The 24,131-nt window shown below is 41.4% G+C and overlaps 1 long non-coding RNA gene across 2 annotated transcripts; it reads left to right on the top strand.

The window, feature by feature from the left end:
• The first annotated feature begins 897 nt into the window (after window positions 1–897).
• LOC107504311 lies at window positions 898–13,555 on the top strand. Of its 2 annotated transcripts, none has more exons than XR_001595454.2 (3): window positions 898–1,295; window positions 2,528–2,673; window positions 12,371–13,555. It is a non-coding gene; the product is annotated as an uncharacterized LOC107504311 (long non-coding RNA). The 2 variants fall into 2 exon arrangements; XR_001595453.2 differs by having other exon boundaries at window positions 12,366–13,555.
• Window positions 13,556–24,131: the final 10,576 nt, after the last annotated feature.

Below are 24,131 nucleotides of genomic sequence, written 5' to 3'. Positions count from 1 at the left end.
GATTGTGCTGGGAATCCTGACCTTAACTTTACTGGACAGAGTCTGCCCCTTCACAGCTGGCAGTCACCAAGTTGTTTCTGATTCCCTCTCACAATGAATGTTCCATATACACCAAACTCCTCACTATGACCCAAACATAACACGTGCTGTATGGCATACAGGGCTCTGTGGCAGGCATGCCCCTTTCTGGCATGCTTGGCTTGCCCTGTGGACTGCATCCATGCCAGGGACAAGAGTGGTGTGTGAGGGCCCCTGAGCCACAACAACCCTTGGATATCCCTGTGCTAAGACTGCTTCTCCCACTACAGAGACCTCACCGAGAATCTGGCTGGGTCACGTACGTCTCTGTGACTCTAGAATTGTGGTGTATGGGTACGAGGCAAAACTTATTAAATAAATGGGGACTTAAAATGATTTTTTTTAAAAAAGGATCCGTGGACCTTGAGCAATAAGATACTAAGAAGGGCTCCTGGTGATTAACTGGGTTCAAATTAAAATAAAACAAAAGGAAATAGACCCTAGCAGCCATTTCTACACAGGAGTCTCTCACGCAAACTACACTTCAGACAGCAGCCTGCACTGAACTGCCTTCCTGCACTGTGTTCCTGTCATCTGAGCTAGCCCTTATAAAGGAGTTCCTGGAACTGTATTTCAAACAAGAGAAGTGAGGCTTTTCCCATCCAATTGGAGCTGTGTAGTTATCTCTCTCCCTAATCAGCATCTACACTAACCAATCGGAGCTACTATTCTGACCAATAAGGGCAGTGTCTTTTGGGCCAATTAAACTGTGAGGATTTGGAGTCCTTATTTGCCTGAAGATCAACCAATCAGGGACTAGAGGGGGGGACTTACCTCTATTTAAGCGAGCTCCCCTCTGGCTCAGAGAGTGCAGGCAAGTTCTCTTTTTGCTGGAAACTGCATTTCTTGTGCTGAAGCTGACACATTGAAGATGAAACATGGAAGATATCTTGCTGGACCAGAACAGAGCAGAGCACAGAGGAACAGACTTATGCACAATGGAGAGAAGCAGAGCAGAGCTCCACGGCCTCCTCACAACCAGTGCTGTTCCACAGCCATGTGATCTCATAATTGAGCTGTAACACTATTGACCTGTTCACACAGCCATGCTCTATTGAAATTGGGCTGTTTACATTGAATAATATTTTCTTCTTCACCACACCCCAAACTGGTGATTCCTGTTAGCATTGAATTGGTGCCATCTACCCTCAATGGACAGATCAAAGGAGGATGGACTGTATACAAAAAAAAAGGAGAAAAACAGAACAAGGAGGAAGGTAGGAGGGAAAGACAGGAGTGGGGAAGAAGGAAACTCTGACTTCCATATTAGCCATCTCCACAGGACCAGCACCAGGCCTGGCCTTTCTAGGTTCTTGATACACATGAAATGTCAATATGAAATCCTAAACTAGATGCTTCTTGTTACAGTCTTAATGATCCTACTATTGGTCAACTCCACAGTAATGTCAGGGTTGGAAGACTAATTCACTGAATAGAAATACCCAAGTCCTGAACACTAGAGCAGGGATCCAACACTTTCCCTGGCACAGGAAACACAAAGAAAAATTAATTCAAGTAACCCGGTATTTTCAGCATCTTTCTATGACTTTTAATCTCTCCTATGACACCATGTTTTAAGGCCTCTGGAGATCCTGTTACTAGAGATATACCAAAGCTTTTTCAACCAGTCTCTTGGTTTTGGATTTTTACACTGTTCCTCCCTTATTTATTTATTCTATCATTGATAGATGTTTGACTGTTACTAACATACACTATCTGTGCCAGTTGAGAAGGGGGAAATCACAGCTCATTGTTTTAATCTACATTTTTGTTTGTGAATTTTTTTCATGTATTTGCCCAATTCCATTAGTGTCTGGGTATTAAACTTTCTGATTTATGTATGTTCAAAGTATAAATGCTTTCTCATACAAAGTGAAAAATACGGTTATTTTCAGTCATTGGCTTCTCTGACTTAAAAGTGTTTAATCTACACACTCCATTTCCTCATTTGCTTTGTTTTGTGTGGGAGTAGAGAGGTCAGATCCAGTACTCTTGAGTTTCATGGTCTCTGCCTTGGATGTCTCGTATAGAAGCCTTTTTACCTGACATGCATCTACAGGCTCACCTGTGGTTTTTTTCATTATTTTTATGTTTTTAAAAATAATTAATTCTTTTATCCATCTGCATTTTATTTATCTGCATGGTAGAAGGTCTTTAACATTTTTTTCAAATGGTTAGAAAATTTTCCCAATTACCCTTTTTTAAATGAAAAATATTTTTTGAAATGCTTTCTTTCTCCTATATTAAATTTTGATATATATTTGGATCTGTTCCTAGAATTTTTGTCTGTTTTATTCATCTACCTATCCATCCCTAAGCCATTATCACAGTTTTAAATTATTGTGATTTTCAAATATGATTCCACTCTTATATATTAAGTGACCTCTTCTTTTATTACTTCAGCACAATTTATTAGCTACTCTCAAGCATTTTTTTTTCTTCCAAGTAGATTTTAAAGTAAAAGAAAACCACTCTGGATGCTGTTTCCCAGCACTCCTTTTGTGTGCCTGCCGCACACCCATGGGAGTCTGGGGAGAGGCATACGGGACAAGCTCATATCTGCTGCCATCCTGGGAAGCTGTCTCTCTGCCAATCGTGAGTACAAATGGTGGGCCCAGCCTTTTTTGGGGGGATGTTTGCTTCCCTTCCTCCACCTGACAGAACTGAAATAGCATGAAGGAAGGAAGAGCAGATTGTGCCTCAAGTACCCGAGTACAGCCCCTGGGCTGTGAGCCTGCTCAGAGTGCAGTCACAGCTTTGTGGAAGGCAGCCCATGGGAGTTCCTCCACAGAGAGCTAATGATGGCCAGGTGGTGGCAATTTCCTCAGAATGCAGTTTGTGGAGGGAGGCTATCCAAAAGTCTGCAGAGAAACCTCTATGGGGACTCATCAGGATTCTTTCCAGGTCTGAATGATGCAGAATTGAGCTCTGTGAGCCAGGTTAAACACGAGAAACTCCAGATGAATTTGCAAGGCAGATACAGAGGTAGAGGTGGAAGGCAGCCCTCTACTCCCTACTGCCTCTGGTCCTTATAAGACAGACAGGTGCCCTTCTTTCATAAGCAGCAATGGTGAAGACCACTTCCTGGAGTCTAAAATAAAGTTAGCAAAGACAACAGATTTCTTGTATGAGAAAAAATAGCGGATAGGGCAGAGGACAGATAAAACAGGAGGTGGCTTCTCTGGTGAGTGATCCAGGCAGGTGCACAGGACTCTGCGCTCAGAAGGGACCACGTTTGGATTAATGCTCTGCTGTCACCATCTTAAAATTCTTATTAATTTTGAACAAGGGGCTCCATTCTTTCATTTTGCACTGGGCCCACAAATTATGTAGTTGGTCCTAATAACCAGTATAGGAAAAATTAGGATCTTTAATTACAGTCAGCTGGCTTGTACCCTGCTCAAGTTCAGACCCACATCACCTGGAGAGCATCATTGAGTTATTCTTCCATTTTTCTCTCTAGCATTATGGTCTTCTTAATTTCCTCAAGGTTTTTTCTTTAATTTGTTACCAACCTGCCTTGCTCTCCTTTTATCCTGGGGTGAGCACCCTCCACATGCTTCCCGAATGTGAGAATCTCCAGTACTTGATGAGACAAAGCCTTAATTAGGAAATGCTTTCTCAGCCTTCACAGGGGAGAGAGGAAACTAATGATGTCTTTCTTTCCCATAAAGCCCTTGACTCAGTTACTATCTTTGTTTTAACTGAGGACCAAAAGCTCTTGAAAATGAATGTGGATTTTAAGAGATAAAGAATGCAGTATTATCTTATGGAAATGTCATTGAGAAGCCAAGGTGATCACTTTCCAAGAAGCAGCCAGAGAGGTGGCCATGGGCCAGCTCTGGCACTGATGTGCTGTGGGACAATAGGCTTAGATGGCACCCCAAGACACAGACCTGAGGCTTACTGGGAAAGGATTGGTGTGAATGGCTGACTATGACTATTGCCAGTTAAAAGAAGAAACTGAGATGGGCATTATGAAGTGAGCGGGACAGTCTGTGACTTCTACGGGAATGCTGTTTACCACCCCCAAGGTTATATAGAAATAGTGGGAAGGTAAGTGCTGGATCCGAAATTTCTACTGAAGATTACGTGTTGAGCTATGGTGACAGGCAGAAGAAGGAGGAAGGTAAATTTAAGGGGCAAAAAAAAGCACTTATAAGTCTAAGAGACTAGTTTCTCAGCATTATCTTATAGATGGAGCTGGGCTACCTGATCAGCTTCTCCCTCTGCATCAGCTCCACTGTTTGGCCTCCTTGGACATCGCTACCCTGAAAAGGAGGGAAAAGTGCATTTCCCAAGTTCCAGCCTTGGCTGGAGCCTCTAGTTTTACTTTCATGAGTGTGTACTGATGGATTGTGGAAGGGGGGGGATCATAAATAAAACCTCCCTCAGCTGAACCATAACCAGCTGCAGCTGTTGTGAGGATAAAGGTCTGATGGGCAAATTACATCATGGTGAAGCATTCCTGGGACATGCCACGCTCTGCTGTCAGCCTGGGGGTGGGGCAGTCTATTATTAGGAATAGCTCCAAGATGCCAGTTTACAAATTCCTTGCTCCAGATTAAAACCACATTTTCAGAGAACAAACTGTGGGAGGTGCATTCAGATCTCTTCCAAGCTTGCAGGACCACCATTTGCAAATTCCTTTATGATGTACTTAGTTCTCCATATTTTTCATCTTAATCTAAAAGCTTTTATAAGACCATGATTATTAGGTCACCAGAAAATGCCCTAGAGAAGAGACTGTTCAAATAGAGCAAATAACACAGGCAAGAAATATGGGAGCTCTGACTGTGATTAGGTCCGGGGATTCACTCGGTTTACAGTTGTAGTCAGGAAAACTTCTCTAATCTTGTTTCTAGAAGTTCTCACACTCCTGCGTTTTTGCTTATTAGAGAGAATTATAAATCTCATTGCTTTGTATATCTAATACTTTCAGTTGAAATAATTCATTTCCAGATGTAAAGAAGGAGAACAATGAGTGATAGGACATTAAGATGAAGCCGCAGTCCAAACACAATGGCATGCTGATGGCTACATTTCATTTTTTCTTTTTCTTTTAAAGCCACTTTATTGTGGTATGATTGACACGTAAATATTTGTACATAATATACATACTCGATGAAATGGGCCAAGTATACACCTGTGAACCCATTACCATCATCAAGTCCATAATAAATAACACCATAACAAATTCGTCTCCACCTAAAATTTTCTCTAGGCGTCTTTAATAGTGTGTGTGTGTGTGTGTGTGTGTGTGTGTGTGTGTGTGGTAACACTTAACATAAGATCTACCCTCTTAGAAAATTTCAAGTATACAGTGCAGTTCTGTTAGAAATAGGCACTATGCTGTACAGAAGATCTCCAAAACTACTTGTCTTGCATAACTGAAACTTTGTACCATTTGTTCATCACCTCTGCACTTCCCCCTCCCTCCAGACCCTGGCAGTCACTGTTCTTATCTCTGCTCCTATGAATTTGACTATTTTATATTCCATATGTAAATGAGATTATACAGTTTTTGTCTTTAAGTGTCTGGCTTATTTCACTTAACATAATGAACTTTAGGTCCATCCATGTTGTCCCAATTAAAAGAATTTTCTTCTTTTTATGGATGAATAATTTTTATGGCTGAATATATACACACACACACACACACACATATATATACACACATACATACACACACACACACACACACACACCACATTTTTCTTATCCATTTATTCATCAATGGACATTTGGTTTGTTTTTATATCTTGGCTATTGTGAGTAATGCTGCAATGAACTTGAGAGTTTAGGTATTACTTCAAGATTCTAATTTAAATTCCATACCATTTCCCATAGTAGCTGTACCAATTTACATTTGCACCAAGAATTTACAAGAGTTCTGTTTTCTCCACAACTTTAGTAAAACTTACTTTTTGTTTTGTTTTAATATTAGTCATCCTAACAGGTATGAGTTATGGAGAGTTCTCATTGTGGATTTAATCTGGATATTCCTGTGATACCGAGCACCTTGTCATGGTCCTGTTGGCCATGCATATGTCTTCTTCAGAGAAGTGTCTATTCAATTCCTTTGCCCGTATTTTTATCAGATTATTGGAGAGGGTTGATATTGAGTTCTAGAAATTCTTATATATTTTAGATGTTAACCCCTTAACAGATACATGGTTTGCAAAATTTTTTCCCCAGTGTTTCTGTGAGGGGATGCAGACTGGAACCTCCTATTCCACCATCTTGCTGGCATCACTTCCTAATGACTTCATTTCAAACAAGGTGCAGGATCTTAAAATTTACAAAGGAATTAGTTAAAAATTGGTCTTGTCATGTAAGATATGTTTAAGCACATCTAGGCTTCATATGTGAGGGACGATTTGTAAGGAGGATAATTTTAGGAGGGTGGTTGTGTAAACTCTAGCCCCGTAGCTTGGGTGGAGGATGTTCTCCCTTCAACCTCAAGTCAACGGAAGAACTCCTAAGGAGCCCTTGGAGATAGAGCTTGCCCTGCCTGAAGATGGGGTCTGGCTCCTGTGTAAGAGCAGGAGACTGAACCATGGGTGCTGGCCATGTGAGTGGTAGGTGAATCAGAGGCCCAGTCTACTGGGTGGGCTGTCCCTGGACAGAGTGGGCATCATGTAGGAGGCAACCAGCAACCAGGGCCATCTTAACTCCAGCCAGTGAAAAGAAGCTGGAGCTGACTCTCAGGTTCCTGAGTGAGCAACCAACAGAATAAAGTCAATTGAACTGCAGGTGAAGGGGCTGTAAGTAAGACCCCTCCCACCCCTCCCCCACCCACCACCACCAGGGAAAGGGTTACCTAGAGAAGCCAGGAGAACAACCTCCAGGAGAGCCAATGAGAGGGAGCTCCCAGGCCCATGGGCAGGTTCGGTAAGAGTCTGCCTCCTCTCATGGCCCCTCCTCCGAGCTTTAGAGTCAGGCATTATATCCTTTGTCGTGAGTGGGAAAGGAGGTCAAAGAAAGGAGAAGACTTGGGCTACAGACTGGCCAGCCCACCCATATGTGCCTTCTGGGGGTGGTAGGTGAAGTCTAACCTTCAAATCAAGTTGTATTTAAAGTGGATTAGGGACACACAAAATAAGACTATGTTCTGAGACCTAAAAGTTTTGAGATTTATGACATTTTGAGATTAACCAGGATACTTTCATCAAGAATTTAAAAGAAGTATGAGGTCTGCTAGAATTTTTATCAGGGCAGGAGAAGAAATCCATCCACTGGATATTTTCTAAAGGTCTGTACCTACAGAGGCAGAATGACATTTTGTGACTGTGCCGCATGTATCGTGACTGTATAAAGTATAGTTACATGAATTCTCTATTAGGAACAGCCTGGCACTAGGAAGAGTTGGAAAGACTTCCATGAACAATGCAACTTAGAAAATTGAAACGAGAAAAAAAAGACTCAAAATATGATGTTAGTTCAGGGGACAGGCCACCATCTGTTTAAGGAGCCACCAAAAGTAGGGACACATGCCAGGCAGTAGTATTTAGGGTGGGCTTATCCCTGCCAGCTTCCTTTTTTCCCTCTGTTCACCCATTTGGAATATTCTCTGCCTCATTTGGATGGAGCAATTATTTTGGAGTGATGTTTCATGAAAAAGCAATGTGTCTTCCATGTTAAACATCCTGTTTTATGCTTTATGACGCTGGCACCATGAGTCACTGTTTCAGGAAACATTCCACAGCTCTTTAGACGGCTCCCATCAGGACACTGTGAGTGCAAATCACAGACCTGCCTGCAGCCACAGACAGCCCCTCCAAAGCATCTCAAGAGTCTGGTCCAGCCTAAGAACTTGGTGAGCATAAGGTAACGAAAGCAATCACCCCAAAAGGAGAGAGAAAAAAAACGCAAGAAAATTTTTTTGCACAGATTCTTTTAGTGTAAAGACAAGGTTCCATTAGGGTGAGAGACATCAGGTGAGGCCAGCACCTCCAGGTCCAGGGGGTCCCCACAGCTGGAGCTCCATGGTGTCCTCACAGTTCTGTCCTACCAACCTGCTGAAACAGTATGAATCCACACTCATGCTGCCAGATGGTCTGAAATCTGTGTCTACTGTCGCTCAGATAAGCTACCTGCTATGTTGGCTCTCGAAACTGCACTTGTGCTTAACAAAATCTGAGAAAGTGAATGAGTGGGAGAGGCCAGGCCCACAGACACAGGATCATGGGCTGAAATTGCTGATAGCCACTGGTGAACCCCTGACTCTTCTTATCAGAGAAGAGGCAGCTGTTTTACCAGGAGATGCAGATAGTTGACTTAGAGTCCTCTCCCTGGTATTCTATTTTTCTTTTTAATAAGGCAGGAAGTTGATGGCTCAGGGTGGTGTCATTTGATATTGCCGTAAACTAGGATGGATTTCTAGTATTTTGGAGGAAAAGCTGTAGAAACGTATGATGTTTGGGAGAATCATGGATGGATGAGCACACCTCCATTGCACAGCGGCATCGCTCACAGGTTGTCCTTTGGTAAGGAACTCACAGGAAACCACGTGGTCACAGCGTAGCTGTGTAGTCACTTCACTAAACTTTTCAGGTGCACTTTTCTCATTTATAGCCTGGAGATAGTCTCCATTACGTAGTGCCGTGGTTTGAATTCCATGAAATACTGTAGATAAGGTGTTCGGCAGAATGCTGGTCACAGCTGTCTCCCTGGGTCCTCAACCCTTCTGAGGTGCCTGTTCTCCTGCATGCCCTTTTCTGAGTCAGTCAAAGAGAAAAGAGGAAGTCAGAAATAGGAGTCTGGGCAGTGGCACCAACCTTCTTACTCCTTCCGCCTAGGGCTGGAACACTGAGAGGAGGGCCTGCAGTGGGGCCTGTGTGGGAGGTGGCCTTGATGGATGCAGCTAGTGCTGGCCACCCCACAATGCCTGTCTCAGTCCCACTGTCAATCTTCTGTAAGATTTTCTCAGTCCCTTGTAGAATACATCTGTTGGACATCTGCATGCTGAGAGGCTGAGTGAGATGAAGACCAGGGTAAACCCACCTTATATTAGAAATATATTGCCCTGTGATATAGCTGCTTAAAATTCTTCACTTTTCTTCTGCAGAAGAATGTTCATGCCAAGCCTTTCTCCTATGATGGATGTGAGTTGAGCTCCTTCTTGTAAGGAAGTTCTTCCCACAGGCTTCCTCTCATAAACAAGTACATGGTCACTGCAGGTTTTCAGGAATGATTGCCCGTTCTTTGACAGGGCTGGACCCTAGGCTTCACACAGGGATTACCCAAGGATGCTCATCTTGCCCTGAGAATGTGTAATGACAATCTCAAAGTAAATTGTCACTAATGGCCAGCACTGTACAAAGCCCTCCAGGCAGTTATGTCTTTACACTGAGGGTCCATCACACATTTCCGTGTTCTCCAGCTACATGTAAAACCACAATCTTTGGACATAAGGTTCTTCTGGATATTTGCGGAAAGACACCAAATGAGACAGCCTCCCGCCAAAGTTGTCAACTTCCAGTTTACTCAAGATTAGTTCCCCAAAAGCCCTTGAAAATCACCTAGTCTGGTGATATTCACATGTTTAAAGCAACCGAAGACATTCTTCAAATAAAAATTTATGTGGAAGCCCAATATATAAAACCCACACAGGAGAAGCTTCTCCAATAGAGAGGAACAGTCTCCCAGCCCAGGTTACCAGGGTGCTCTTGGCCTTGCCCCATGACATTTTGCTTGAAACCCCGCTGTTCTTCAAAAGACATTTTGAAAACCCACTGTGCTAATTCAGGCTTCTCATGAACAGAAGAGGATAAGGCCCAGAGAAGCTGGTCACTCTGATGCCTCCAGAGGAGGAGCTGAGCCTGTGCCTCAATTAGCCTGCATATACCATCTAAGGCAAGTGCTCATACCCTCATTTATGTCTTGGGTCTCTGTGTTCTCTTCTAGGGTACAAAAAAGTGCTCAGGTTGCCTCATTAATGAGGGAATATGAAATTAGGGAGAAAGGTTCTTGTATCAAGTATCTGCTCTGCTCTGAAACAAACCATTCTAGGATTGAGTGGCTTAAAACATTTGACCACTCCTGGCTTCACACATTTCTGTGGGTGGACCTTACAGGTTTTCTGCTGGTCTCACTTAGAGTGACTCATGCATACGACTAGAGGCGGCATCGTCATTTTCTACAGTCTCCTCCCAAAGGAAAGAAGTCATTGGGCCAGGGCAGGATTTGGGCTTTCTAGGGTATCTAACAAAATACCTTATGATGTCACAACATATCCCTTCAGCTAAACTTGAAGTACATTCTACAACCACTCATATATTCATTTGACAAACATTTGTTAGAAAGCTGGAAATTGAGTGGAGACTGACTGGCTGAACACCATTCCTGACATTTCCATGCTCATATGAGGGAAACAGTCAGAGAACAGAAAATTACCCCAGTGTTGTGCTCTGGTGGAGGCACTTTGAAAGCACCAAAAAGAAGGCCCGAATCTAGCCTGGGCTGCTCTGGAAGCTTTCAGAAGAGGGTATGTCTATGCTGAGTCCTGAAATATGTGCATGGTGTCATCAGAGAGACACCGAGGGGAGAGATATCTGTGGGGACAGGAGAAAAGGGAAGACTGTGAGAGTGCAAAAGTGTGTCTTGTTTAGGACATATCAAGAAGTACTTCCCTACCAAAAAACAGTTTCTTAAGAATAGTTTGCACCCAAAAAAGTTCATTTTTCATAATAAAGGGAAGAGAAAATTGGGCGAACAAAACTCTGAAGCACAGATTCTATCCACAAGTAAGTATCCAGTGTTTCTGTAAGTATGTAGGTGGGTGGGGAGATGCCAGAGTAGGCACTAGGCTATTATCAGATTGTGGCTTAATGTTATTTATTAGGAGTTTAATTTCACTGAAATAACTTGAAATTCTTAGAAAGGCAGTCCAAGTTTGGTAAAATGATTCTGTGATGTTTCAATGCCCTAGTCTATTGCTGACTTTATCCTTAGAGTCTACCCTCAGTGTCTCCTCATCCTTAGACATGGCCTCTACCCTAAAGGGACCCTTATCCCATCTATCCTCAAATGTTTCTCTTCATCGCAAATGACTGCTGCACCTCCAAATATATCTGTTCTCCAGGTTCAAAAAAGAAAGAGGAAGGACAAAGAATGAGATGCCAAAAGAATCCATTTTTTAAAGAACCCTCTTAGAATCCCTACCAATTGTGTCCATATACACCTCATTGTCTAGAACTGGCTTGCTTGACCACTCCTGGCTTCAATGCAAGATGGAAAGTCTCAATTTTTAGCTTGAAAACTAACACCCAGAGTAAAATTAAACTCCTGTTAAGGAATAAAGGAACAACGAATGCTGGGCAAACAGTCAGCTATTTCTCTATGGGAGGCAAATGGGAAAGCTGGGAAATAGGTTAAAGAGAGCAAATCCACAAAGGAGTGCACGAGGACTTTGAGAGCAAACTTTCCTGCTTGTCTTTGTTGGGAGGCCACACTGGGAGAAGTGTGCATAACCTGTGTGCGAAGGTTGGTAAATTGCCCTCAGACACCTTTTGTAATTAGATTCCTTTTCCTAAAGGGTAAAAAGGGTGGGCCATGATATATTTTTGTGTTTTTCAGTTGAGTTTTACAGAGCATTATTAGTTCTCTGATCCCTGTACAGAGGAGTTGTAAAGGTGGGCTGTGGGGACCCACTGTTCCCACAGAGCTGGCTCATGGCTATCCTTACAGAGCTGCCAAGGAAGCTAGTAGTGGAAAAATTCCCCATTTCATGCTTGTGTTTCACCATCATGCTTTAATTAATTAAAGTGACACAAGGCTATTTTTCAAGACGCATAAAATTCATCCTACCTCTCTAAGATCATAAAACAGCAGCAAGCAAGCAAATTAAGGCCAATTTATCTTTATTTGAATCATTGTTTTTTGGCATTGCTCCCAAGTGAACAGTTTCTCAAATGTATTGTGAAAACTGGTTATGTTTGAATTTTGGTGTTGTTTGAAGACTGGGTAGTAAAAATGCAAAATATAGTGTCTGTGGTAATAAAGAAAAATGAATGTGATAAGGAAAAACTCCATTTGGGTCCTGTTCCTGGCAGTTCATACAAGTTCACAATTATTGTTGACTTAAGTAATGTGCAGAGATGAAGCTGATGGGACTGGCTGGCTCGTATTTGAACTTTATCCTTTTAAATCTTATCTTTCCAAACGGGGGCAAGTCAAGCAGCAGCCCCATGCCACAGGGATTCAGTGACAGTTAGTTTTGAACTGTTTAGGGCCAGAATGTTTTGTTCCTAATTATAGGAGCATCTGAGTTGATGATTTTCCAGTCTAGGTATGGCTGCCTGCCTCCCATTTCTGAAGTGACCCATCCATGACTCACTGGGGCGGCTGTCTCCATTCCGAAGATGGCCTCCTCGTGGGGGCCAGAGCCCTGATAACAGCTCTTCAGGGACAAGCACACTGGTACGAGACTTGCCTCCTCTCTCCTCATTTTTCCAAGAATAATAAACAACTCCTTATTCAAACTCTGGGCTGATGTGTATCTCTCTAGTTATGGAGACACAGAAAAAAACAACAACTTTCTATTTTGTGAAGAAATTCTGCCATTTGAATTTTAATACAATGAGCTGACATTTGTGAAACACAAGATGTATAAAACTGTGAGCTACTCCCAAAAAGTATGGCTGAAACTTGAAATTTCTGTGAGGACCATGGTCACTGCACCCATGTTTCAAAAATGTATACTAATAGAAGATTGGAGGTATAGGAAGACCAACAGAACAAGACATAACTGCCATCAAAAAGATAGTCTCTTGCTTACCATTCCCAAGAGGAGGGGACATGCTGCACTATGCAGGGCTACACAGGGAGGCACCAGCATCAGTTAGGAGGCATAGGAAGAGTGGAAAATGTGGGCAAGAGCCTTTACTGTGCTTTCCACGGGAAGGAATGAGCGAGGCATGATGAGCAGGTTTAGGATTGGCCAGCTTGAATAATTTCAGTAGGCTCTGGGTCACAGGGGCTGTCCTAGTTGTCTGGTAATTGGTCCTGGGATGACTAGGGTGGGAGGACAGTGACCCAGAATGTGAGAGCCTAATAGAGAAAGTAGGTGCAGTGGGCTCTGGATTGGTTGGTTTGTATTTGAAAAGCATGTCCACAGGCAAGTTGTTTATTCTCTCTAAAACTGGCTAAAACTGGAAGGGACAGCCCCTCCAGGTTCAGCAAGACTCCAGATATCAAAGCCTCATAATACAGAAAATAAAAGACGTGGTTAATACAACCCAGGCCAAGCCAGTGGGATAGGGAAGGTGGTTTGTGGAGCTGTGTTTATTGAAGCAGGCCTGGAGGATAGGCTTGTTACCTGCAAGTCTAGCAGAGAGATAAATGCCTAGGTACTTCTCATACAGTACAAACCCCAGATGCTTGGAGGCAACAGACCCTGAGGACTTCTGCAAAGGGAACTTATTGGTTTTCACAACTCCAAGATCCAAAGGCAAGGCTGGCTTTAGTCATTAGTCACTTATTTTCCTCCCTCCATTTCTCAAATGTGCTCTTCTATTTCTGGTGTTCCCTTCATCATCTCAAAATGTCACTAGTAGCTTCTTCTTCCTGCTGACAACTTCCAACCAGGGAAAAAATCTGCTTCCCAAGCAACCAAATGTCTTGCACTTGAGTGCTGTAGAACCTTATTGGATAGGCTCTGGACATATGATTACCCCTAAACCAATCATAGAGAGTTTTATATCTCAATGGGTTGAAGGCTATTGTAGATCACTCTTGGGGGCAGGGATAAGAGATAGGGCCAGTCCCTCGCAGACCACATTCCCAGGAAAGAGGAGGCTTTGCTGGAGGAATTAGGATGAAACATCTACTGCTTCTTACTCTTGAAACTGGGATGCTCTAATGTTTTCAACTATAGGTGTATCTCAGTTGGTCATTAGCTGGGTCAGGAATCATTCCTCAACTTCAATATTCAATCCACAGAGATCTGTGACAGAATGGAATTCATCAAAAAAAAAAAAAAAAAAAACTTCAGTGGCATTGGGTAGAGACTGAGCAGATGTACCCAAGTGACCTCTGGAACCCTGACCACAAAACAGTAAGGGGATTCTCCACTGTCCTTTGTGGATGACTCTGATTTTGTGGAAAACAACTTGTGGTATGATGGGGTTGATTATTCTGCATGGCAGAGATGCCAAAGAAAAAAGTTGAGCTTGCTAGAAAAGATTTCTAAAATGATCTGAAGCAAAGGAATCTTTGCAAAGCTGTATTTTCTTGCATTAAAATAATAAAATAAAACAAAGTAACCTCAGAGCTTAGTATTCCTAATGGAGGATTTTTTTAGAATGGTGCAGTCAAAAGTAGAAAGAAGAAAGGATTAGAGAAATAAGTTTGTGGCCATAATTACACATGTTCTTGGGTACAGGTTTGGCCGAGAAATCTAGCTTTCATACCACATGAAATTCTGGTTGTATTGTGTGGCTGTCTCTTTATAAGTTTATGTTTGTAGACCAGATACATCAAATCTTTTTATTCTGTCCTAATACAGTGTTTATAGTTGAGGACACATGACAACCACGTGGTCAGCTGTGCCTTTCTCTAAGCAAGATGAAGTGAGAAGAAATCTCGCATCTTTTTCCACTCAACTATTCTTTTCTTAAAAAAAAAATTAGAAAAAGAGCTCTAAGCAAAAGCTACTATAGCTAATTACTATTTTTAAAAAAATGCCCAAATAGGCAATTCTAAAGAAGCACCATCACTAAGGTATAAGAAGAAAGAGTAAATATGGTTCTATATATTAGAGACCATGCAGCATGATTCCATATTCTACATTGAGGAAACCAGACAAAGTTAAGTGTTTAAGTTCTCAAAGGTATTACTCATGGAACTGGAGCCGAATTCATGATCATCAACCTCCTGGTAACCAAAGGCTCTTCTAAATGTCCCATAACTGTGTTCCAAGACTACACTCAAGCCAACCTAATGGTAACTTTATATGGAAGCACATGTTCTCAAGATAAGATCACTGACTCTTCTGGCAATACCATCACTTATAGAATCTGGCCAATCCCTGCCAAGATCATCCTATAACTGACTGCAGCTCTCATACCTGTAATTCACTATGCAGCATCTACCTTAACCTTGGAACCCAGGTTCCCCAAGAATATGTGGGATCTCTTGCTGTAGCAAATAAGAAATCTAACGTTGTCAACAATAGGTGTGTTTCAGTTGGTCATTAGCTGATACTGATTTAAAATATGAATTTTTATAACATTTACAAAATAAACGTATAAAATGCAAAATTTTATGAAAATAAAGTTATAGTCACATGATTTTCATCATGTTTTTCCCCCCAGGGATCAATCTCAATTACTTTCAGTTTTCTTCATATTCTGATTCTGCCAAGTACACTTTCTGATTTTCTTTGTAATTGAGAAGCATTTCAAACCATACTAGTACAGGTAATGATATACCAGTCACTCACATACCTAGCTCCAAGATTCAGTGCAAGTAAACATTTTAATTAGTATTGCTTCAGATCCTAGAAAAAGTTAAACAGAACTAAATTATTAAAGACAAAGTTAAATCCTTCATCATCTGCTTGCCTTCCCTTTCACTGCAGAAGTAACCCCTGGATTGACTTAGATCCAAATATGTTGTGAACAGTCATTATGGATGTGTGTTTCTAAAAATAAGATAGATTATTGCTTTGGGTGCTTTTTTAAATATGTAGCATTGTCATTATACTTCATGTGTTTTTTGCCATATGCCATTTCCTCGAATTATGGGTTTGTTTGTTTGTTGCTATTTATCATTATTGATATATGTAGAACAATTTCATGTGTTTAACTGCTCTGTAGTATTCCAATGATATGAATAAACCATTTATTTGTCCATTCTTATGCTGAGAGATGGTTAGTTGCTTCTAAAATCTTCATTATTACAAATAGTAATGAAAACTCCTCTTACCCATGTTGTCCTGTGATCACCATGAAGTGGGATTTCTGGGTCAGAGATTCTGTGTAGTTGTACTGGTAAAGTGCTCTACTCAGTGGTTGTAGAGTTAGAGGAAGAACATCCTGCTCCCTTCATTTGCCTTCCGCAGCCTGGCCATGCAGGGTCTGTCAGCAGTGGCAGTCATGGCCACCCATTTTCAGCTCCCTTTTCTCTGGTGCATGTAAAGGGGTTTGATCTTGCACTTTGTAGTTCCAACAGCAGCCTCCTGATCTCCTGTTACCCAATTTCCCATATGGAGCTCTGTGTGCTGGAAGCGGGACATTACTGGAGACGCAGCTTGGAACCTATCCTTCCCATCCTTCCCCTGATTCTGCCAGCACACTATTATCTGCAGGAAATCTTTCAGCTTAAAATACTTGGATTAATTTTGTGGTCTCCAACCCTGAACTCTGACCATGCACTCCCTCCAGCAATGCTAGAGAGTTTCTATTTTTCCTTGGTATTAGTGGGCTACTTTTTGCCTCTCTGATAGGTGGAAAATGGTAGGTAAGGGCTGTTTTGATTTTCATCATGTTGAGCATCTTTTCATTTTTATAGACCACTTGGATCTGTTTCTCTTTTATACACACACACACACACGTTCTTCGTTCTTTGCTCATTAATATTAGGCTGGCTAATTAACTCTACATACGATAATAAATGACCCTAAATTTTAGTAACTAAACATTATAAAAGGTTAATTTTGCTCACTGCATGTGTGATATGCTCTTTCAGGCTTCGTTGTACTGAGTGACTAGACCATCTTAGGATCTTTTGTTTTCAACCCTGGGGGTAGAGGAGAGAGAAAACACCTGGATGATGATGTGGGGACATTTCAGGAGCCAGGCCTGGAAGGGCTGACCTACATTCTAATAGCCAGAATTCAGTCACATGATTAACTTAACTTAAAGAGTCTGGAAAATGTAAAGTTTATATGGATCCAGGCGAATGCTAATAGCTTTTAAAAATTCTGCTACGCTAGTCAAGAACTATCCAGTTAACTCCCCTCTGCACATACATCAAACATTCGCCCTCCCCAAGGAGGCTATACACAATGCCATCAAGTCCTTGAATCGAGCTCAGAGTCTAGGTGATGCATGTCTCCCTCAAACAGGACCAGAGGAGAAATCTCTCTATAGACTAATATGTCAGGTCATCCTCCTCCTCCCCATAGATCCTGAAGCAGCAATGGAGTAGGGTAGGAAGCCTACTATAAAACTTTATTGAGAAAAGATGAGGAAGAAAGACACATCTCAGTCTCCAGTTCAAAGTTGTAATGGATTCCTTGGACAGCCCCTGGGGAGGTCCCCGGCCCATGGAATGTAATTACACTCTCCAGGAAGAACTCTTTGTTCCACTGATTTTGATGATACAACCGACATCTACGAAGCTCTTGTCCATTTCATTGCCCACACATGAAACATGTGGGGAAAAATGTGGACACTTGCTAATAGACAGTCTTCAAATCCTGTATCTTGTTCTTAGGACTGTTATGATTATCTATTGCTATATAACAAACACCCTAAAGGTTAGTAGCTTAAAAATGAAAAATCCTTTATCTAGCTCACAAACCTGCAGTCTAGGCAGGGTACAGCAGTATCATCTGGAGTGGCTCAGCTGAAGCTGAAGAACTCACTTCCAAAATGGCTCACTCACAGGGCTGGCAAGTTAGTTCTGGTGGTTAGCTGGGAGTTCATCCAGAGCTAAGAGCCAGAAGACTTGGTTACTCCCTGGTGGGCCTCTCCAGGGATGCTGGGCTTCCTCACAGCATGATGACTGGGTTCTCAGAGCAAACATCCCACAAAAACCAGGTACAGGATGTATCACCCTTTATGACCTAACCATAGTGGCAGTTCCACCATAGTCCCAAGCCCAGACTTCGGGGGGAGAGAACTTAGTTCCCTATCCCTGGATGGCAGATGTGTTGCTCACACAGCCAAGATCATATGGGATGGGAGATAGCAGTGTGGACATTTTGGAAAATGTGATCTGCCACAGAGGCCCAAACACTCAACTTTTTTGTTGTACTAGCATTGTTTCCATTAATGTTTCTTTGGCAACATGATTACCTCAAAAACTTAATAGGTTTCCATTCAGGTCCATACTCCAGTAACTAAACCTACAGTTATTTTCCTTCCCTGGATATAGATGCATGTGTTCTTTATTACTGCTTCTTCACTTTCATGCCTCCTTCTTTCAACTTTCTGGAGGCTTCTGTGGGAAGGCCATAGCCTCAGCCTCATCTTTCTATTTACTGGAGAAGTTTTACTGTGCTAAACAGAAACAAATGAGGTTATAAAAGAAAAAAAAACAATAAGCTACCTTTAAAAGCTTAAAACGAGAGGCCATATAAAATACTAAAGCAGGGAAAAAAAGAACTCGGTCTTGTCATGTGTTTATCCACTTTTCGAGTAGGAATTGTTTCTATGGAGAAAAAAATCAAAAACACTACTGAATCTTTTTTTGGCACTTTGAATTACTTCTCTATTTCTAAGACTGGGGGATCTCCTGCCTGGGAAGCTGGGGAGACTTGGGCCACCCTGGATGGAGAGCCACAATAAATAGAGTTGGTGCAATGTTCCCTTGTTGCCAGGGCAATGTAATGATTAAGTGAAAAAACTCAAAGAAGCAACCTAAGAACAGATGCAAGTATGAAAGAGCTGGAATGCCAGAGTAGGTAGTTGTGAAGCCATGGGAAATTCAAGAAGCACACCTGTGTTTTAATAAAACATCCTAAAACGTTTTGAGGCTATCAACATTTTTTTCTCAAAAGCTTCAGAAATATTCATTGGAAGACTCCAGTTTTCCTCGATATTACCTATTTTGGAATGGAATGCTTTTTTCTTGTAAGTGACAGAAACCCCTAGTAAAGTTGATTGATTTGAAAAAGGGCTTGTTGTGGACACAGAAGTGCAGCAGTGGTTGTGCAGAAGTGCAGTGGTTCTAGGTAGGCTGATATGACAGCTCAACAAGGACATCAAGACTCAAGGCCTGTCTGTTTCTCTGCTCTGCCATCCATAGGGATGGATGACTGATCCACAGCAGGTCTTTTACAGAATGGAGTGCTATCACCCATTAAAGTTGTTATTGAGAAAGACCATGTGGCAACATGGAAAAATTCTAGAGATGATAGGAGAAAGAAGCTGAGTACAAAAGCAGACATCAATATAAGACTCACTTCCAACAAAATATTAGTCTGCTTCTGAAAATGTGGGAGGAAATGAATAAAAAATGTTAACAATGGCTCTAGTTAGATTTTATTTCTTTTTTCTACTTTTTAATATTTTTGAATTTTTCTTTAAGGAAGTTCAAGATAAAAGACTTATTTTAAATGTTAAAAAGAGGTAAAATAATGAAGGTTTTGGAATCTTTGGGTCTCCCTGGGAAATTCTTGGAGAGTAAGCACTGTTCTGCTGTGGTAATAGAGGCCTGTATCATTGTGCCTCCTGATTTAAAACTGAATAACTTTCACTTCTATTTGTTGGATTTTTCCATGATAATTAACTGGAGAATGTGGAGTCTGCTGAGGGCTAATTAAATTTCTGAATGATTTTGATAGAAATCTTATCATCAGCGATACTGTTTTATCAAGTTAGTATTTCTTCTGGAATTTCTCCACTTTCTTTCTAATGATTTATTACAAAATACATCAAACTTACAGAAAAATCACCAAAACAGTATAAAAAATTCCCATACCTCCTACAATGGTTTAAGTGTTACCACATTTTCTCTATTATAGCTTCTCTCTATCTACTTGATCATTATATCATTCGTCTTTTTTGGAACTATTTGTGAACAAGCTGCAGAAACCCCTAAATATTACAGTGTATTTTCTCACAAAGATTCTCTCATGCATAAACATGGTACGATCCCCTGACTAAGAAATCAACACTGATATAACATTAGCATCCAGCCCTCTGATCTCATTCAAATTTTGTCAACATTCCTGATACTACTTCTGTTTCCTTTCAGGTCCATGACTCTGCATTGCGCGCAGTTGCCATGTCTTATCAGTTTCCTTCAGTCTGGAACAGCTACTCTCCCTTTCCATCTCTTGTGTTCTTAATAATTAAAGAGAAAATGAGATGGGATGTCTCCTTAAGAAGACTCAGGCCAGGCCTCCACAACAGTAATGATGCTATGTTCAGTGCACACAGTGTCAGCTCTTCCCACCACTGCAGATGATTGCCTTGATGATCTCGGTGTCTGCCAAGCCTCTCTACTGCAGTCACCATTATTTTCTTTGTAATTAGTTAGTGTTTTGTGGACAATGTTCTGAGACTACAACTCATATCCTTTTCCTATCAAATTCCGCTCACCAGCACAGGATCTAGTAATGACTTCTGCCTAATTCACCCACTTATGATAATTTCCAGAAGGTAATTCCCTAATTCCATCATTCCTTTTACATATATTAGTCAGCATTCTGCTCTAGGGAAGAAATTTCCCTTTCTTTCCACTTATTCATTTATTTATATCAGCATTGACTCCTGGATGCCTATTTCACTCAATTGACTATAATCCACTTCTATCATAATTTATTTTGATACTCAAATTGTCATGATATGACTAGTAAAGGCTTCTTTAATTTTAATCCTATACCTTTTAGATAGAACTTCAGCATAAGAAAGCTCTAAGAAGCCTCTAAAAAACTCCAAAATTTTTTTTTGAAAAGTACTCTCACATCATAGATGATCAATTCTCTAGTTCTTTTTTTTTCCTAGAAAAAAAATTTGGTTAAAATCAAACTTGGGGCTGATAAACCATTTGATTTTCTCACTTATACTTGGTCTCCGAAAGTTACTTCTTACTGATGTAAGATTCAGAGGATTTGAGATCTGGAATTGCTTGTTAAAGACCATTCCTTTGGTAGAATGGCTGTCCATTCAAAAGTAACCTGCCTGATGTGATTCTGAAAACAAATGCATGATAAGAAGTTATTACAGACCTATGCTGGAGCACACGGGCAGCTTTGATGTTGACGTACACTGTATCATTGCTGGGGCAGGCTCAGGAGATCATTCCCATACCATCGTTTATTTTAAGCGTAGGGACTGACAGAGTGTATGGGCAACAGCCTCCTTTCAAAGGCTGTTCTTGATCTCTTATAATGACAAAATAGGCCACATGCAAACACACTTGCTTCCAAAATAGCATTTATCAAAACTTGAATTAATTAAATTATTCGACAGTCTTGTGAAGAGGTGGAGACAAAGCCCAATTAGAGTCAAACAGTAGAGAAAAATGGAGACACCACATGAAAAGATATAAATGACATAGAACAAAATGTTGGAGATATTTTCCAGCCCTTTCCTGACATGTTGTAAGTCAGGTACGCTCCACATGCTAACCAGCTCTAGGAATAGCAGGTGATTTTTCCAACTCTTTGAAAGCCACAAGTTCCTCACGTGGTAAAATATATGAATGAATGAATGAATGAATGAATGAACAAATGAATAAATAAATAAATAAAGCCTAAATCAAAGAGTTGGCCAATGTTGCTGAAGCTTGGTGCTGGGGATATAGAACATAAGCAGTCCACAAAGAGAGACACTTCATTATTATAAGATTAAATTAAAAGCACAGAATTTTAAATGGTTATTAGGAAACCACAGCAAGTCCTGAAATTCTCATATTGACTGATTTCATACAAATGTATTTTTATTTTGAAAACAAATGCACAATAAGTTGAAGCAGGGTCTCTCCATTTCCATTATGTAATTTCCATTATTAAATATTTCATTATTAAATGAAGCCACTCTGCAACTACTCTTTAAGCATGCTATCACTTGCCTTTAAGATGTGCCGTCGTTAAATTTGAGCTAAGCACCGGTCATTTTAAAAAGGAAAACCAGAACCCAGTTGAAAATACTGTACTTCCCAAGGTGCTCTTACACTCAGCTCAGGCCAACACCAAGTGAAGTCCATCTGCTGAGAAGATTTCCACTTTTCTGACATGGTATTAACTAAAGCCACTTGTATAAGAAAGTGAACAAAAGTAAGGGCAGGGTTTCACCGGACTTTCCAAAGATGTCAGACTCCACTAAAAGGAGGTCAGATCAAAGGGTTGAAAGAGGGAGGGAGAGAACACACCAACACGTACACTGGATTTAGGTCCAGAAATTCTTAAATGTCGTTCAGGCACAAAAATTAACTTGGGGAAAGATAAATAGTTTTGCCACTGTTGTTCTGTGTGAAGGCACAATCCATGGCAACAGACTTGAATGTCTCCCAAGTCCAGTCAGTGGTCAGCCCAGCCTGGAAGGCACCCAGTGGTGTTCACAAACACCCATGAGTGGAAATAGGCAGACCCCTGGTAAAGCAGGAGGTTTTGTTAAACCAAGCAGCTGCATCAAAGTGTTGAGGAACAGAGACAGAAGTTAAAAATAGTATTCATAAATATATGGGGTGATTCTATGGCTTTCTCAGAACAACTCCAGTTTCTCCTTTGTCCTGGAGCAGCAGTAACAGTATCCACTTTTACACTCTCACCTTTCTGCCTCACCTCCCAGAGCTCGTTGGCACCAAGTGACCAGTGAGTCCATGAGGACAAAAGCCACAGTGCCCTAGACATCTGCCCACTAAGAGCTAGTTGAGCATAAGTTGGCTCTTCCACGGTGTGCTCACGTAGTCAGGTGCCTTTTCAGAACATTCTTTGTGTCACCTCTGAACCATAGGGCTTATTTTCTTAATTTCAATTGTTTGTATTATTTCTTTGTTTTATTTCTTGAGAATGATCTGGAGGTAAGAAGAAAGGACATTCCCTTAATTATACTTCTCTTGTTATTGACTTGCTTGATTTCCAAGCATCTCTGTCACAGTTTTTTCCCAGGGTGCAGCATATACTGGTTGGAGTGTAAGCTCACCACAGGCAGAGATGATGCCTTGGGCTTCCCTCTTGGTGATAACAGAATCCTGGGTACAAAACCACTCAGATGGGGGTGGACTGACTAGTTAATCATTTAACATCTCCATCTGCACAAAATTTCAAGGATTCTCCCAGTAATGATTTTGGTGAAATATGTGCAGGCACTATATCTCTCCTCAACCCAGTGATTCTAGTAGTGTGCAAAATATACACAAGGTGGCTCATTACAAAGTTATGTCCTGAGGTCGACCTTGAATGGTCACACCGTGTTACATCCACACTCAGAACACAAGCTGCACTGAATACTAGCACCGACCAAGCTCGGTCTGCAAAAACACCACTTTTGGTATTTCCGGGTACCAGCCTCCTTAAGCTTTGTGAGGCCATTTGCTCCTGTTTTTCTGAAAATCTAGGAGTTGTTTAATTAGCACTCCTCCTGCTGCCTTGTTGTTCAGTCACTGGTTTTATCTCCTCAGTCATTCCCAAGACCATGGAGGAGGAGGGCGATGTCATTTCTGAGATAGTTCTGAGATAGTCATCATTTACTCTCTTTTTCTTTTTTCATCTAGGAGAGAGGTCAATTCCTGTACCCAGGTTCACCCAAGGATCCTTCATTCCATGGTCCTACCTGCAGGGAGTCCACAGGGCTGACAGAACAAGAAGGGATGTTCTTCTTGCTGTCGCATCCTAGTCCTCTGAGAGCCACTCAACAGTACTTCTTCCCCTTGGAAAGGCTCTTAGTATCTCTTTTTCTCCTACTTCCTGAACTACAGAACCCCAGTTTTGTAGGGGCTGGCATCACACCCAACTTAAAATGATATTTTTCAGGCTTCTTTGCAGATAAAAGTGGCCACAACAGTGGCAAAGGTGATGTAAGTGGAAGCTCCTGGGCTATCTCCTGGCACATAGCCTTTGTCCTCTGCCCTTCACCCTTCCCTCTTCCCTGAGCATTAACCATGGTGAAGGTTCAGCCATCTTGTTCTCTTCATCAACATTCTGAAGCATGCTATTATGCAGGACATACTTACCTCTGGACCTCATGTTACGTGAGAAGGAAACAAAATCTGTAATTCAAGCTACTGTGTTTGAGTCTCTGTTACTAGAACCTGAATGGAGCCACTAAGAGGCATAAACCATGGTCTGTGACAGCCTGTCCCTTTGTCACTGAGGGCCAGGCCCCTTCAGAGGCACACATGCTCCCCTTCAGTCTTATTCTGTAGTGGCTGGA

Source organism: Rousettus aegyptiacus, unplaced genomic scaffold, assembly GCF_014176215.1.
Source record: "Rousettus aegyptiacus isolate mRouAeg1 unplaced genomic scaffold, mRouAeg1.p scaffold_m13_p_3, whole genome shotgun sequence".
Lineage (NCBI taxonomy): Eukaryota > Metazoa > Chordata > Mammalia > Chiroptera > Pteropodidae > Rousettus > Rousettus aegyptiacus.
This window is presented reverse-complemented; position numbering and strand designations above follow the sequence as displayed.